Genomic DNA, 15,247 nt, shown 5'->3' with positions numbered 1-15,247 from the left:
ATTTTTATATATTCTGCTTGAGATCCAAAATGCCTTCAGAAAAATGATACCATTTATGGATTAAAATTACGATTATAACAATTCTTTTAAAGTGTAACATGTGAAGGGAAGATACTAACTTTATAATATTTTACGTTTCCTCATTAAATATGTGTTAAATGTTCTATGCATTATTATAGACTCTGCTAAAAACGGCAGACAATATCTTTATCCTGTTCGAGCTAATTCTAGTCAGGGAAAACGGTAAATGTTTTAGCCACATCTTATATTATTTTGTAGAAATTGATTTCTATCTTTATACAGGGAACCCCCTATAAAAATGTTTTTCTTGCTTATAAAACAGTAATTTTTGAAACTTAGGCTGTATTATTACACTCATACATTCAACAAATAACTATATTAGAGCCTAGGTACTTTGCTAAATCCTGGTATTAGTCAAGTAGAAAACAACAGGTATCTAAGCAAGTGAGTGTATTATATTTCATATGTCCTGTAGTCCAAATATGTTCACATAACTGGAAATAGTTATATAGCGTCACAAGTCCAGGCAAGGTGGCTGTAATCCCAGAACTTTGGGAGGCTGAGGCTGGTGGGTCACTTGAAACCAGGAGTTTCAGACCAGTCTGGCCAACATGGTAAAACCCCATCTCTACTAAAAATACAAAAATTAGCCAGGCATGGTGATGTGTGCCTGTAATCCCAATTATTTAGCAGGCTTAGGCATGAGAATTTCTTGAACCTGGGAGGCAGGGGTTGCAGCAGTGAGCTGAGATTGCACCACTGCACTCCAGCCTGGGTAACAGGGCAAGACTCTGTCTCAAAAAAACAAAAGCAAAAAACCGTAGCATCATAAAATGGGCTGGGTCTTACTCCAGGCTAGGAAATAATAAAGGATGAGAGAAGGACCAGCTAACTGCTTTGATGCTTTGGCAGTTAAGCAGTAAAGAAAGAGAGATTGCTGCATTGGACTGGTCCATATGCCTAGAATTTTTTCCTGCAATATTATATTACTGTTTCCTTCGGCCTGAAAGTCAGTCATTACTGAAAGAAATCAAACCACATGAAAGGCCTGGAAGGGAAACAGGACCCTAAAAGTAAGAGTCTGTTGAAGCGAGCTGCTGAAAGAGAAGGAACTGAGGAGGTGTGGTCAGACAAAAGAAAATTTGTGTCAAGGGAACTGAGGTGAGAGACCCTCAGCAATAGTGAGAGAAGTCAATACACACATACAAAGAGAGTTAGCCTTAAAAATCTTGGAGTCTAGTGTAAAGCTGGTCAGGTAAGCGCTGTTTTCCTGTAACCATCCTGTTTTTGCCTATCTCCCGCCCCTAACTTTGGAGGATTCAGAACTTGTGTAAGAGTGACAAAGAAGGGTGGATGAAACCCACAGGGCAGCTGAGCTTTCTTTTTCAGCTTCTTACCTGAAAGAGGCTCCTGTTGGGGATAAAGACTCAACTTTAGTGTTCAAAATTTCAATTATTATATTGGTCTAGGCATACTAATTTTTGAATCGAGATGTTTGCAAGTTAATGTTTATTGTTTTATTACACAAATGTAATATATTTCACTGAATACCTTTTATAGAGCAGTGAGAAATAAAAATAAATTTGCTCTTTAATTTTATTCCACAAGTTACTATTCTACCTACCTGTTAATTATGCCAAAGCAATATTTTACTAATCAGGCCTACATACAGAGCCACGTGGATATTTTGAATACAAATTTCTGTTGTAGAACAGATTAAAAAACTTATTATGGACTTAGATTAAGCAGGACTTTAAAGTTGGACTTAAATATAGGTTTGTAGAAAGGAAGAAAACACATTCTAAATAAAGTCACAAAGATACTCAGGTGTATATTTGGTGCAAATAGAAAGGGCTGGAAAGACTAGGTGTTCATGTTGAGGATGATAAATTGGAAAGATACACCAGGGACCTGATTATAAAAGGCCTTAATGGCCAAGCGTGGAAGTATATTTAAGTGATATTTATTTTTAATGCTTTTAACATCAGGGAATGGACTTGAAAAGTCAGTTATTCATCAAGTTTAACCTTGTAGCAACGCCTCCTTTTCCAGCTTCTCTCACTTCTGTACATCATTCATTCTATTTTCTTCATACCTTATTTGTTCTTTATTTATTGTAAGCTAAAAAAAATTTTTCTACATTGTAGTTGTTCTCGCTGTAATATCTCTAGAACAGTGATTGGACACACGGTCATCAGATGTGTGTTCGTCAGAACATCATCACATTTCTGATGAATAAGTAGTTGTATAAGGAGAGAGAGAATAAAGGAGATAAACTGTTAAAGACCGAGAGGACAGTGATGATAACCTGGGCTAAGGTTTTGGCGGTGGGAGGAGAGAAAAGAAGTTGCAATACTCTTTAAGTTAAGAAGGAATCAACAGAGGACTAAACAGAAGAAAAACGTCATGGGCAATTCCACAATTTTGAATGATTTTGCAGAGAAATAATGATGTCCCTCTTAGAATAAGGAAATAAGGAAAGTGCTGGTTATGGTGGCAGTGAGCTTCTGGCTTCAGATATGTAGAGACTGCTGTGTGAGTGGGAGAGTCCAGTAGAAGTGACATCATCAAGTAGAAGTACTGTAACTATCACAGCGGTCAGGAAAGCCAGGCTCTGCTGAGACACAGTGTCACTTTCAACAGTTTAACAGTTGTGTGTCTGAGATGCCTGAGTTTTAAAAAATTCGAAAGATTGAAATGTTTGGAAGAGGGGGGTGTTTTGTTTTTTATTGCTTTTCTCTTCATGAAGTCAGCTAAGTGTGGCATTCCAGTGAAGGCAAAGACGGAGCACAGAGCCCCTAGGAGGTAAAGCTGGTGGCCCAGGCTGAGCCTCCCCCTCCCTGCTGCTAGCCCCTCACTTCCTCTTCAGCATTTTTCTCATGTGGCACTGAATGCTGCTTAGGAAACTATCTTTGGCAGTATTTGTGAGGATTGCCAGCTTGAGCTAAGCACCGTTCACTTGAACGAAGTGGACGCTGAGTGAAAAATGTTTAAGTTGCCAAATGAGGCCCTTTCTCTGCCCCCACTCTGCAGATCTAGAGGGCAGTGGGAAGAGTTGTGAGGGAAGTTTTCCCACATCCCCTAGCTCACAGGGGCATAGTATAAAGACAATTTGAGTTTTAAGAGTGCTGTTAACTAAATCAAGGAGAATGTCTGAGAAATAATTTTTTCATTAATGATATTCTTCAAACATCAGTAACTTCTAATATATTAATATCTTAATGATAAAACACAAGATAAAAGATTAAAAGTGAGAAGTTTCCTAATAAGAATATCCAAAAGATGTATATTATTATAGATGTTTGTACATCTTATGGGAAGTTACTCTAGGTAATAAAGGAAGATTTCCTTTACAATGAAGATAACCATGAGATTTCTAGAAAATTATTCATACAACTCATAGAAACCGTGCTTTATTAGTCGAACTTAATTAGTACTCAGGCTTTTAGAATTTACTTTAGATGACTGATTAATCCAATTAGAATGAGCTTGCTATGGAGAGTAATTTGGTACAAGAAATTCACTGGATATTCTGTGGATGATTGTCATTCTATGTGTAATTGTTATTGACCGAACATTTGTGTTGTTCCAAAATTCATGTGCAGAAGCCCTAGCTCCCAATATGATTGTATTTAGTAACAGGGCCTTTGGGAGATGATCAGGTTTACAAAAGGCCATTAGAGTTTGGCCCTCATGATGGAATTCATGTATTTGTAAGAGGAGGAGGAGAGCCCAGAGCACTTTCTGTTCCTTCCAGCTATGGGAGCACAGAGAAAAAAAAAAAAAAAAAAAAAAAAAAAAAAAAAGCCTGGGAAGGGGACTTTCACCAGGAACTGAAATTGCTGCATCTTAATCTTGGACTTTGCAGCACCTGCAACTGTGAAAAATAAGTGTTTGTTGTTGAAGCTACCCAGTCCATGGTATTTTGATAGATCTGAGCAGACTAAGCAATGTTTTTTACATCCCAAGAATAATCAGAAGTTTATTTAATATGTGGATTCCTAAACCTCAATCTATATGGTATTTGTTTCAATTAACCTGGGATGCATGTGTCCCAGCATTCTTCATTTTAAGTAAACTTCAGAGTGCTTCTAATGCAAGCTCTCTGGGCAATAAGACACTATTTACAGCAGAGGTAAGTAGATGATTTTGTTGTTGTTCAATACCTGGGAGAGTGTAAAGGAAAGGGAGAGGTTAACTATTACTTTTCAATTTTCTTACCCTTTCCTACTTCAATTATTCTAGCCTTTTCCATTTGAGAAGTGGACCTAAAACTATATGCTTCCTTCCTATCTTGTTATATCACATAACAAACACAAATTTAGGACCTTAGAAGAAGAAAGGTAGAGTGTGAGCACTGTAACGCCTCAATCTTTTTCCTACCAGAGCTTTATTAGTTCAACAACTACAGAGAAGGTTTGTTTCCTTTCAAATTACTGCATTATGAGTGTCTAGGAAATCATAGCCAAGGAAGGACTTATCTTACACAAAGTCATGAAATAGGTAAAATTTCAATAAGTTAATTGTTCATGCTGCCTACTCCCTACCAAACTGGTAAAGTTAGCTTTTCTGAAAAATGAGACTATAAATTCAGAATGTGTTGGAGGATTAGTACACTACGTGGTTCTAGAAATATATATTCTTTAGTACTTCTTGGATGAAATACTTCAGTATAAGGTTTGGAAATGTAGTGAACCAAGAAAGGTAATGAAAAAGATATTTTGGGGGTTGGGAAAGTGGGACTTTTGGTATTCTGCAAAATATTTTTTTCCCAAGGGGAGGCCTTGAACAAAATTTATGGAAGAGATGTGTTAGACATCTAAGTTCATATCTTGCCTCTTAATCAATTTTGAAGTTCGGTATGGTCTGGCCCTCAGTGTACTAGTGAGCAGTATATGCGGATTCCACAGAAATCACTGGGATTAATGTATCAGCAAGTAGAGGGTCTCTGCTTTTTCAGGAAAAACAAGATGTTCCAAAATAAAATTAATTATACTCCCTAGATATAATTTTCTCCTTGAGGCAGATATAAATTCCAACTGTGTTTGACCTCGTAGTGCCATCTCTCAGACTGGCATATATTCTGACATGTTTTGTAAAAGCAGCTTCCATTATGCTGTATTCACTAACAAATGGTTCATTGAAACTGTTAAGCAAAATATTACTAATAATCTATCTGCTATGTATTATTAACAATCAAAAGAAACAGCCTCCACCAGATGGAGGGGCAGATCTGTGATATCTGTTCCTTTTTTATGTCCATTAATTACTCTAGCACATATTACAAATCAGAGAAAGACCTTCAAGTAAATACTTGTTTCAGCTCTTTGGTTGTGTGAAAAGAAGTATAAGTTCATGCAATTAAGACAGCAGGCTTCCTGTCTGTGGGAAAGCACCCAGGTCAGAGAATAATGAGACGTGGGTTTTCCTGGAGCAGCACTACCAACAGAGTCTTTGGAATCTCCAGCAGGTCACTTTGCATCTCCTATTCTTAGTGTGTTTAAAATTCATAATCCCTGATGCTTTTCAGCTTCATGCTATTGTATATATTATGGATAAATGTTCCAATGTGTAAAACACTGAGGTTTCTTACATAAAGGTGAACCATTACTACTTCAGCAGGGTGAAGAAATTTGAAAAATTTACTAGACTGCAAAACCTTTTTACCAGCTTGTTTTCCTGGTGGAAAGTAGGTAGATTGTAAGAGGAGAGAAATATCAGCATTGTAGTCTCAGCAAAAATCCTGTTCACCTCTATCTTGGCTTTTTGTGAGACTATATTCTTGTCACTATATTAAGTTTTACAGGTAGTAATGGTCATTGAAATCAGGCTCCGAGAAATATATTTTCCTCACATTTTCAGCCCTAGTATTTATTTCTCAGCTTGTATCTACAGTCTTCGTAGGCTTTTCTATTTAAAAATTTTCCCTTAGTTCTCGTTAATTATAAATAATGCTTTAGTTTATTTCTTCCATTTGTATGCCTCTACATCTCAGAAGGGACAGTGTCTGGTGAGGAGAAAGATCTTGAACCTGGGGAAATCTATTCTAAACTCCCTTTCATTGATTATTGTTTGCCTTCCTTACCAAAGCATATCCCTCTACTTGGAGCTCAGAAAATACTTGTTGAATGCAATGAAGCCTGGCAAATAATAATAATAATAATAATTAATAAATAAATAAATTGCGAGGCAATATTTCTTGGTAGTAAACAGGCCTTAGAATAAGAAAGTAAATTTTGAGTTCCAGTTATTGCCTTGTTAACTGCCTGAACTTGGGCAAGTTACTTTATCTTGCTGGGCCTCCATCTCCTCTTTTGGATAAAATGAGGATCCCACTACCTATTTCACAAGGTTCTTGTATAACAGAGTTCTTAGCACAGGGCAGTTGGTCGATAATTATCATCTATTATTTTGACATATTATTAGTTTTTTTCACCTCATAGCATACAACATTCTCCACAAGGCATCAGAGTATATATACCCATTTAAAATCCTGTATATGATTACGTCTGTTACATGAAGGAACAGACTTTTTCATTTGGTTGATAATTCTGGTAACATCTCTAAAATTTCAAGTTTGATTTTTTTGCAGCACTTTCAGCCTTACGCGTTTGTGAAATTTTGTGTGGGTGTGCACATTTTTTTGTGTTCCCACTGCATGTCCTATATTTTGTTTTGGTCAAAATAGGTACTTAATAAATATTTATTGACTAATTGTTTCCCTATTAGCTAACTTTTCTTTCTGATAATAGATTCTTTCTTAGGGGAATCTTCTCAAATTTTATATTCTTAATATTCCCATGCTACATAGATAGTTTGTAAGTTTTTTTTGGAGTTATGTATCTAGCATCATGGTTTTGAATTTTTTTAATTTGTTTAGATATCTATACTCTTTCAACTTAATTTACTCAAATGTGTGTGTGTGTGTGTGTGTGTGTGTGTGGAGTGTTTGTACAGTCAATGATAGCGAAGTAAATTCTGATAAGGAATTAAAGATCAGAGTTACTTTGGGCTTTTTGTGGATGTGCCTTCTCTATATGTGGCTTTATTTTCAAACTGGCACCTTAATCTGTATTTGCATAGGTTATATCAGAATGTTTTTCGAGTTTATTTCTCTCTTTAAGTGTACGATTTCCAGTTCCGTAAGAAGATTGCTCAGTTTGACGAGGAAGTCTTTACTGTGTGTAGGCACAGGTTTTTTTGGATGCCTCTCTGTTCCAGAGAGAAGCTATAGATATATTAATGGCCTACATTTTCTATACCAAGAAAATTGATTTTTCTTTTGTTTCTAAAGAAAATCATTTTGAAGGTACTCACCACTCTGTGATGAATGGCACTATAAAAATACTTTGGGACCTCTGGAAGGAGAGTACTTGTTTAAAAATTACTTATTCCATGTGGTCTAATTTCATTTGTTTAAAAATACATTCACTTTTGGAAAGACATCTCCTTATTGATTCGTTAACCTAATTCCCATGAATGTTTCCTTATACCTTCAAATGCTTAACAAGCAGTAAATAGGACAGCACTAAGTGGTGTTTTTAGATGCTGATTCACCTCCGTTTTAGTCTGATGTTTTTTTGACTTGTTAAGTGTAACCTAGGAACTTATTTCCTGATTTATATCATTTACTCCTCTACTGTCTAGCATAACTTGTATTTCAATGCCTGGAACTTAGAGGAAACAACTGAGTGGGATGGTGAGTCTACCAAGATATTTGCTTAAGAATCTTAAAGAAGCCTACACACGGATGTCTTGGAACCAGATTTTAAGTGAACAAAGTGAAAACCTGTTTTTTTATGTGTTTTTTTCAGGATTTTCTATTTTTAAAGTAACCTTCACATATGGTACCTCCATATATATCGAAATACATTTCACATTGATATATGCATGATGTAAGCTTACTTTTCATAATGCAGCACAGTGAATAATTTAGACTTAATTCTCCTGGGTTTTCAGATTGTTTCATTATAAAGGGGCTACTGCCAATTCTAACAGAATTACTATGTTGTGTTAACATACACATCTAAACCATATACGCTATTATATTCCTAGCACATTCTATTAGTTATGGAAATTACTTTCATTTCAATAGTGGAATTTACATGACAACAGCTTCTGGGGCTCAGTGAAGCATCGGACCAGCATGTCACAGAATTCCCTTGTAGTGTGGGCGTTGACAGGGTTCTGTTGCAAACAAATTTGCAATAAAAATGTCTCATAATGTGCATCCACATAGGATATTACTCAGAAGGTATCACCTTAATATTCACATAGGTCATTAATGTCAGAGGAGGTAATTTCTTCACTCTTACATCAGTACAATAAACTATTAGGAACATATAGTTATACACATATATAAATGGTGTGAAAGATCTGTTTTAAACATTTAGCAAAGATGTCTGGTTACAGAATTGCCATCTTTGTGTTCTCTCCTGTAACTGTGTGAAGGTTTTGTATTTATAAGTCTTACAGAAATGTTGGATGAAGAATCTGAATCAGATAAGAGGATGAACTAGTCCAGAGAGGTTATAATAGGAATTAAGTAACAAGATAGAATCAGGGAGAAATTAAACTGATTATCACAATAAAGTTCTTAATAGGAAGAATCATTAGACTGTGAAATAGTCTTTCAAAGACTCTGGAAGAAGTCATTACAAGATCCATTTAAAGACAGACTGGGCTGAAATACTCCAAAAACAGTAGGCTATGGGGACCAAGTCTACATTAGAAGTAGAAAGAGGGGTATGAGCTAATAGTTTCTGCCGTCTCAGTGATTACTATGATGATACTCATTTTATGTGTTCAAACTTGGTAGATAATCTTCTATCATTTTATGCTCCTTTTTGGGAGCAATTTCAAAAAATTCATCTAATGCAGTATTGGATGCATTTAGTAGAATCTCAAAAGAGGCAAGAATGCACAATAAACTCAGTTTAAAATAGCAAATTGAGACAACTGTGAGTAAACACATACTCCTTTTTTGAGAATTACTCCTGGAGAAACAAGTCTCATGCTGGAACTTTGGCCACATTCCAATGTGCGTAAATGAATCCTGCCCTCCTTGTTTCACAATAGTGATTAGGTATTAATTTTCATTTCTTTGGTTTAGTGAAATATTGGGATGATGTTTAGTGCTGGAGAACAAGTGGAAAATTCACCCCTAAGCCAATGTGCTACATTTTGGCAGGAGGTAGCTAGTATCCTGGAAAAAGATTATGCTTCATTTTGTGGCTGATCACTATTAGAAGAATGGACAAGAGAGACAACAGTTTTATTTGGGAAAGAAAGATGGTTTGACACGAAATAAAAATGAGGACAATGTGCCCAGGGAAGTTGTAAAATGTTATTGCTGAGAATCTTTCAAAATAAGACCCATCTCTTCAATTGTGTGATTCCAGCTAATCACCTGTCATAAAGTAGAGAAGTGAAGCAGGCGACCTTTTGACAATTATCCCATTCTTTTCTTCAATACAAATATTAATTTCCACTTAAAGATAATGATCAATTTTTTGTTAGATTTGTGTTTGTTGAACTTACCAATTTTAATTGAAGTGACATAAAATCAAAGATGAGCTCATCATTTGATATGTGTAATTGTGGGATAAATCATCTGATTTATACTCACTTCTTTTCATATGTATACCACAATTTTTTAAAAAGCCCATTATACAAAATAGAGTGGGTCACAGAGTATATTTTAAGCATTTATAATATTTTTTGTTTGTGTGGTTTTCCACACATTTTCTTGTTACTGATCATATATTCCTGAAGTTTGAAAAATACCATTCAATTTAAATAAACAGAAAGGTGCTCATTTCCTTCAAGCTCCAAAGTGTGGCCTATTCATTGTGCTGGCATAATTTTCTATGATTTAGGTTTCACACTTCATTGGTAATGGCCTAACTCATAAAACTATAGTTTTATATCTAGATATATCGTATCTAGGGGCAGGAGGGGTTTCAATGCTAAAAGGTATAGTTGCCATATTCTTCTTCAGCTAATAAAGGCAGATATTCTGCAATTTTGTTGTTTTATTTGTGAAATTGTAGGTTTCAAGACTTCCTTTCCTCATTTTCCATCATGAGCTTGTGCGTTACAACATAAGATAGCCTTTCGGCTTGTTTATTCAAAATATCTACATGCTCCTGCTTGGTGATCAAAATCCAATAGGATGGACAGGTGTGAGAAATCTTTGTAGATATAAATCACTACCCATTATGAAAGGAAAAATATTACAGTGATTTCTGGTGTACAATAACTTCCAAATATATTCATCTTCTATTGGGCTGCTTTTAGAAACAAGGTAAATAGGAATATAAAATCATAATTATTCATTGGAGTGTCCTAAGCATCTTTGATAGGAACTGTTATTGGTAGTTTAGCATAATGCCAATCTAGATCATTTCAGTAATGCCTATATTAAATATACTTCTCTTGACAATTGGAGCTCAGAGAGGAATCTTAAAATGTGTGATCAGATAAACCAAAGTAGACTTCACCCCCCAAACTCCCCTCCACCCACCACAAAGAAACATGGTGTAGCTCTATTGAACAGTTCTAAGAAATTCAAGCAAAGAAACTCTAAGGAACTATTGTTTGTACTTAGCTCACATCTGTGTCAGCTCACATTAACCTCAACTTTGAATATTCTGATATGTACCTACATATAGACCCCAAACATATCTACTACTATTCAAGTAATAGTAGAAATATTTTATAAGCAAATTAGTTGAGTCCTTAACCACCCCGATCTTTAGAGGTGTACAGTTTTATTTTCAGAATTTACGATATTTAAAATAAAGTGGGAGATGCTGCCTTAATATATTTACCTAAAAGTGTTATACCTTAGAGAATCGTCCACCTTTGTTAACCCCAGGAATAACTCGAAGAAAATTTAATGAAATTCTTAAGAAACAAGCTTATTGGATATATCACCTAGTCTATTTTTAGATCGCAAATCTCCCGCCCTCTCCGAGTTATCTCACTGTCAGATAAGAAAATGGAACAGGGTCGTTTAAAGATATGCTCCCTATCTGGCTTTTCGATTTTTCACTCAAGCCAAAAGGAGTAAAGGGCAGCTAGTTAAGCCTCCTTTCCAAGCGTGCTTGCGGGAGGGCAAACCTCTGGCCGCCTCCGGCTTCTGAGCTGATCGGGACTGCATGGACCGGGTCCCGCTGACCGTTGCCCACCTCTGCCGGCAACCTCCACACCCACAAGAAACCGCCAGTATGTCAGCCAGTCATCGCACGGATTCCTGTGCACAAAACCTCCGGCAGCCCCCAAATAGAAACAAAATCTGAGCCCAGAGCTGAGATGGAGGTGGTTGGCTGATGAGACTGGTCTCTTTGGGGGTCTGCGAGTGCTAGTTGGTCCCTCCACCTCTCACCCTGGCCGTAGATCTGTGCCCTGAAATCTCCCTCCTCCCAGACACAGACGTGGGCGCACACACACAAACTCTCACTCATGCACACCCACATCGCCTCTGCCCTCCACCCTTCCCACTCCAGGCAGGACTGTGGGGACTGGTCCACGCTCTGCCTCAACTTTCCCGGCTGCGCCTGCCCCACGCGGCACCCGAGCTTCCGCGCCCAGGCTAGGCGCCCTCCAGAGGGACACGTCCACCTCTGGGCCCCCCTTACCTCGCACCGACAACTCCTGGCAGGAACTGGAGCTGACCGTGGTGGCAGCGGCGGCGGTGAGCCTGCACCCGGGCTCTGGCTCATGGTTGGTCCTCCTCATCCGACACAAAAGAGGTAGCTTGCTGGCTTTGTCCTTTCCAAATCCAAGGGAGAACTTATTTTGCCCTCGAAATGGCCAACTTGTGCGCGCAGCTTCCTGTCACAGTGCCCCCTGCCCCCGCCCCCTCCCGGCGGCACGCTGGACCACTGCCCGGTGGCAGAGCATCCAGGCCTCCGAGTCAGTGGGGAGTGGGAAAACGGAGGGGTGGAGTAGAGGAGAGGGAGGTGGTTGGGGAAAGGGGGGACCCAGTGGTCTTCCGCGGAGGGGAGGGGAGCACTTCCCAGCCGAGTCCCCTCCTCCTCCTCTTATCAGGCAAACCCACTTCCTAGGCGTGGAAGCAACTTTCCTTCACCTTGACCAGGCTGAAACCAGCGCATCTAATTGGGACTCTCGGCAGAAGCACGGACCTCCTGGCATCCTCTCCTTTCCATTCTTTCCTCCCTCTCACGTTCCTCTTTTCCCTGTCCCCCTCCCCCACCCTCCCTCCTTTTATAGGGGTGTATCTGCAGAGTCTTCAGTGAGCCAGGGTACCTAGATGAGAGGATTATTATATGTAAAGCCAGGGTGGCTTTGCCGACTCCTTTGCCTCACTCTGAAATCCTCAGGCAGTGCATGCAAACGTCGGTGAATTTCGGAGTGGGGCGAAGGGGCATGGAGCGGTAGGGAGGGTGGCGGCTCCAACTTTGAAGCCCTGCTAGAGCTCTTGGCTTTCGGGTAAGGAGGGACTAACAGTCCCGAGAAGAACTCTCCTGTGGTCCCTGCGCAGGGGGCTGATCGCCGGCGGGAGGAGACCGGGAGAGCAGGAGCAGAGAGGGAGCGTGAGAGCCAGGGAGGCCGGTGCGCAGCTCAGCCCTACTCGCGACTCTACTGCACTCTGCGAGCCGCTGGAGAGGGTTTGTGCAGAACAATCTCTGGGTCAGGCGGGAGGGAGACGCTCCTGTTTCCTAGCAACCCTTATCAATCTTGTCCCTCTGAAGGAATTCGATTGGACAGCCCCTGGAGAGAAGCCCCGCCCATCCAGGAATGCTGGGCTTCTGCTTTTTCGCATTCTCCCAAAATTTCTTGGGTGGAATAAGATTATAGCGGAGTGCTGAATTATCTTTCTTTTTATCCTTTTGTGCTACCACCTCCCCTTCTTAAAGCTACCCCCCCACCTCCTCATTAGTCCTTCTCTAGCCCTACTATGGTTGTCAGTTACAATGTTTCCTACAGAATCTCTTCTTTCTTCTTAAAATTAAATAAATAAATAGGAACCTTAAATCGATGACGTAGGCACAAAAGAGAAAAAGGCACACGGAAATAGCTTTAATAGGCTGCACGCTATAGATAAAATCCTAAAGGTAAAATTTCAGGCATCTTTCTATGTCTAGAAACACATTGTGTTTAATTTCCAAATTGGAACTTCATTAATTTTTGTACTCTAATATACTAATTTTATATTAACCCAGGACTGAATTATATGAAGCCAGACACAATTAAACTTAATGCTTTTAATGCTACATTGGGTCTTTAATATTTAATGTTAAGTTGTTTAACGACTGCTGTCTTTTGTATAGCCAGAGCTTCTAAACTACAGAAATAATTTTGATTCTTTTAGAGGGATAGTGATATTTAAAAGACTCATGTGTTTACTTATATATTTCATTGTGAACCCTACTAAATTCAGAAACTTGAATATGTTAAAAAATAAAATAGTGAAATGCTAAAAATATAGAAGTCCCCCTGTCAACCTTATTCTTTCTGGAATGCAATAGCATTGCCAACATACAGGCAAAATTACTCTCCTTTGTGTCTCATTAGTATTTTCTAGCATGTATTGTTCACCAAAAGCATATTCAATCTTTATAGGAAATGACTTTTAACAATGTCTGCCCCATAGACGACTGTATATCAAGGGGCAATGACGTGAACATGAGGAAGGTAAAGATTTATACACTGCAAGGCTTCAGATCCTCATGAAGCCATGTGAGTAGATTTTGGCCTCTTTCAGAATGTTCCAGAAGACATCATTTTGTACTTCCATGACCTTATCAGAATTAGTTGGGATTGAGAGAAGTAGAAGAGATGTGATGTTTTTGTCTCACACACAAAAAAGTAGCTAATGTTTGCACAAAGGAAAGTGCTGATGAACTGCATCTCCATAGTCTGTATTTAGCTGTTGACTAAGGCTTGTGATGAGTAGTGGCTGAAATGCTGAGGCAAATTATCAGTCTGTTATCAGATAAGGCCTGAGGAGACACTTCTTTCCCCTCCCACACTACATCACACACACAAAGAAATGAAGGAAAGGGCTGCTCAGCATGGTAGAAACCGAGTGTCTCCATGTGAATCCTGAATTTTCATCACTTCCTACCTGTGTGAACTTGGGCAAGTTTCTTAACCTTCCTATATTTCAGTTTCATTATCTGTAAAATGGGAATAATAATTGCTCATACCTCAGAATTTTGAGGATTAGTAAATCCATGTAAGCAGCATATAAGTAATAGGTACTATTATAAATCTCTGGTTTATATAATAGTTGACTAATGGTATTTTAATTGTTGAACATAGAGAATATTTAGTTGAAAGCAATTGGTCTTCATTATTTAAACTCGTCATTGATTGAGAATATCATTTAGCTTTTAATGTATGTTTGTTGATGTGTGCTTGTTTTCAAGTTACTTTTAAAAGCCTCAAGGGATACATCTAAATGAAAACCTCTGACTAAATAACATGTCAATTAAGAGAGTTCATTCTCCTTCTCGTCACACCCTCCCCAAGTATTCTAGCTGGGCTCACAATCCTAGTTCCTTAAGTACATCTGATGTAGCAAGTTTGTCAAATATTTCTCAAGTGAAACACATGTGTTTGGTCATCTGGATCACTCTTTATAGTTCATATTTTTATTAGTTTGTTTAAACGTCACTAATTCATCTCCATTTGTTTGAATTACTAAATCATGATATTTCCTCTTAGGACCCTTTACCATTAACACTCTGATTTCTTTATACTGACTGTTGAACTATGGCCTGTAGGCCAGGAACAGTGGCTCAGGCCTGAAATCCCAGCACTTTAGGCAGCTGAGGTAGGTGCATCACCCGAGGCCAGGAGGTTGAGACTAGCCTGGCCAACATGGTGAAACCTCCTTTCTACTAAAAATACAAAAAAATTAGCCAGGCGTGTGGCGGGTGCTTGTAATCCCAGCTACTCAGGAGGCTGAGGCAGTAGAATTGCTTGAACCTAGGAAGCAGAGGTTGCAGTGAGCCGAAATCACACTACTGCACTCCAGCCTGGGCAGCAACAGCAAAACACCATCTCAAACAAAAACAAAAAACAAATAAATAAGGCCTGTAAATTGTGCCAATATTCATCCAGAATGAATGTTGAAAATGGAAGTACTGTCATTAATTACAAATAAAATGGCTTCCATGTTCCTATTCTGATCCACAGTTCACTCTCACTAGCATTCTCTTTGAATCAAACCTCTGTTGGTCAATCCAGAGGT

General features: G+C 38.5%; 1 protein-coding gene across 2 annotated transcripts in view; it reads right to left on the bottom strand.

Annotated features, from left to right (window-relative positions):
• The window catches only part of GRM3 (glutamate metabotropic receptor 3), a 218,499-nt gene extending 206,515 nt beyond the window's left edge, over positions 1–11,984 (bottom strand). Inside the window, exon 1 of one of the 2 annotated variants that reach the window (XM_032276479.1) lies at positions 11,664–11,984. The gene's annotated coding sequence lies outside the window, so the exon portion shown is untranslated. The remainder of the gene's footprint in view (positions 1–11,663) is intronic. The other variant, XM_032276481.1, reaches the window with a different exon arrangement.
• Between the last annotated feature and the right edge of the window lie 3,263 nt (positions 11,985–15,247).

The sequence above is a fragment of the Sapajus apella genome, unplaced genomic scaffold, assembly GCF_009761245.1.
Source record: "Sapajus apella isolate SASKATOON/1434 unplaced genomic scaffold, GSC_monkey_1.0 scaffold7, whole genome shotgun sequence".
In the NCBI taxonomy this organism is placed as follows: domain Eukaryota; kingdom Metazoa; phylum Chordata; class Mammalia; order Primates; family Cebidae; genus Sapajus; species Sapajus apella.
Note: the sequence above shows the minus strand (reverse complement) of the source record. Positions and strands in the feature narration are given on the sequence as shown.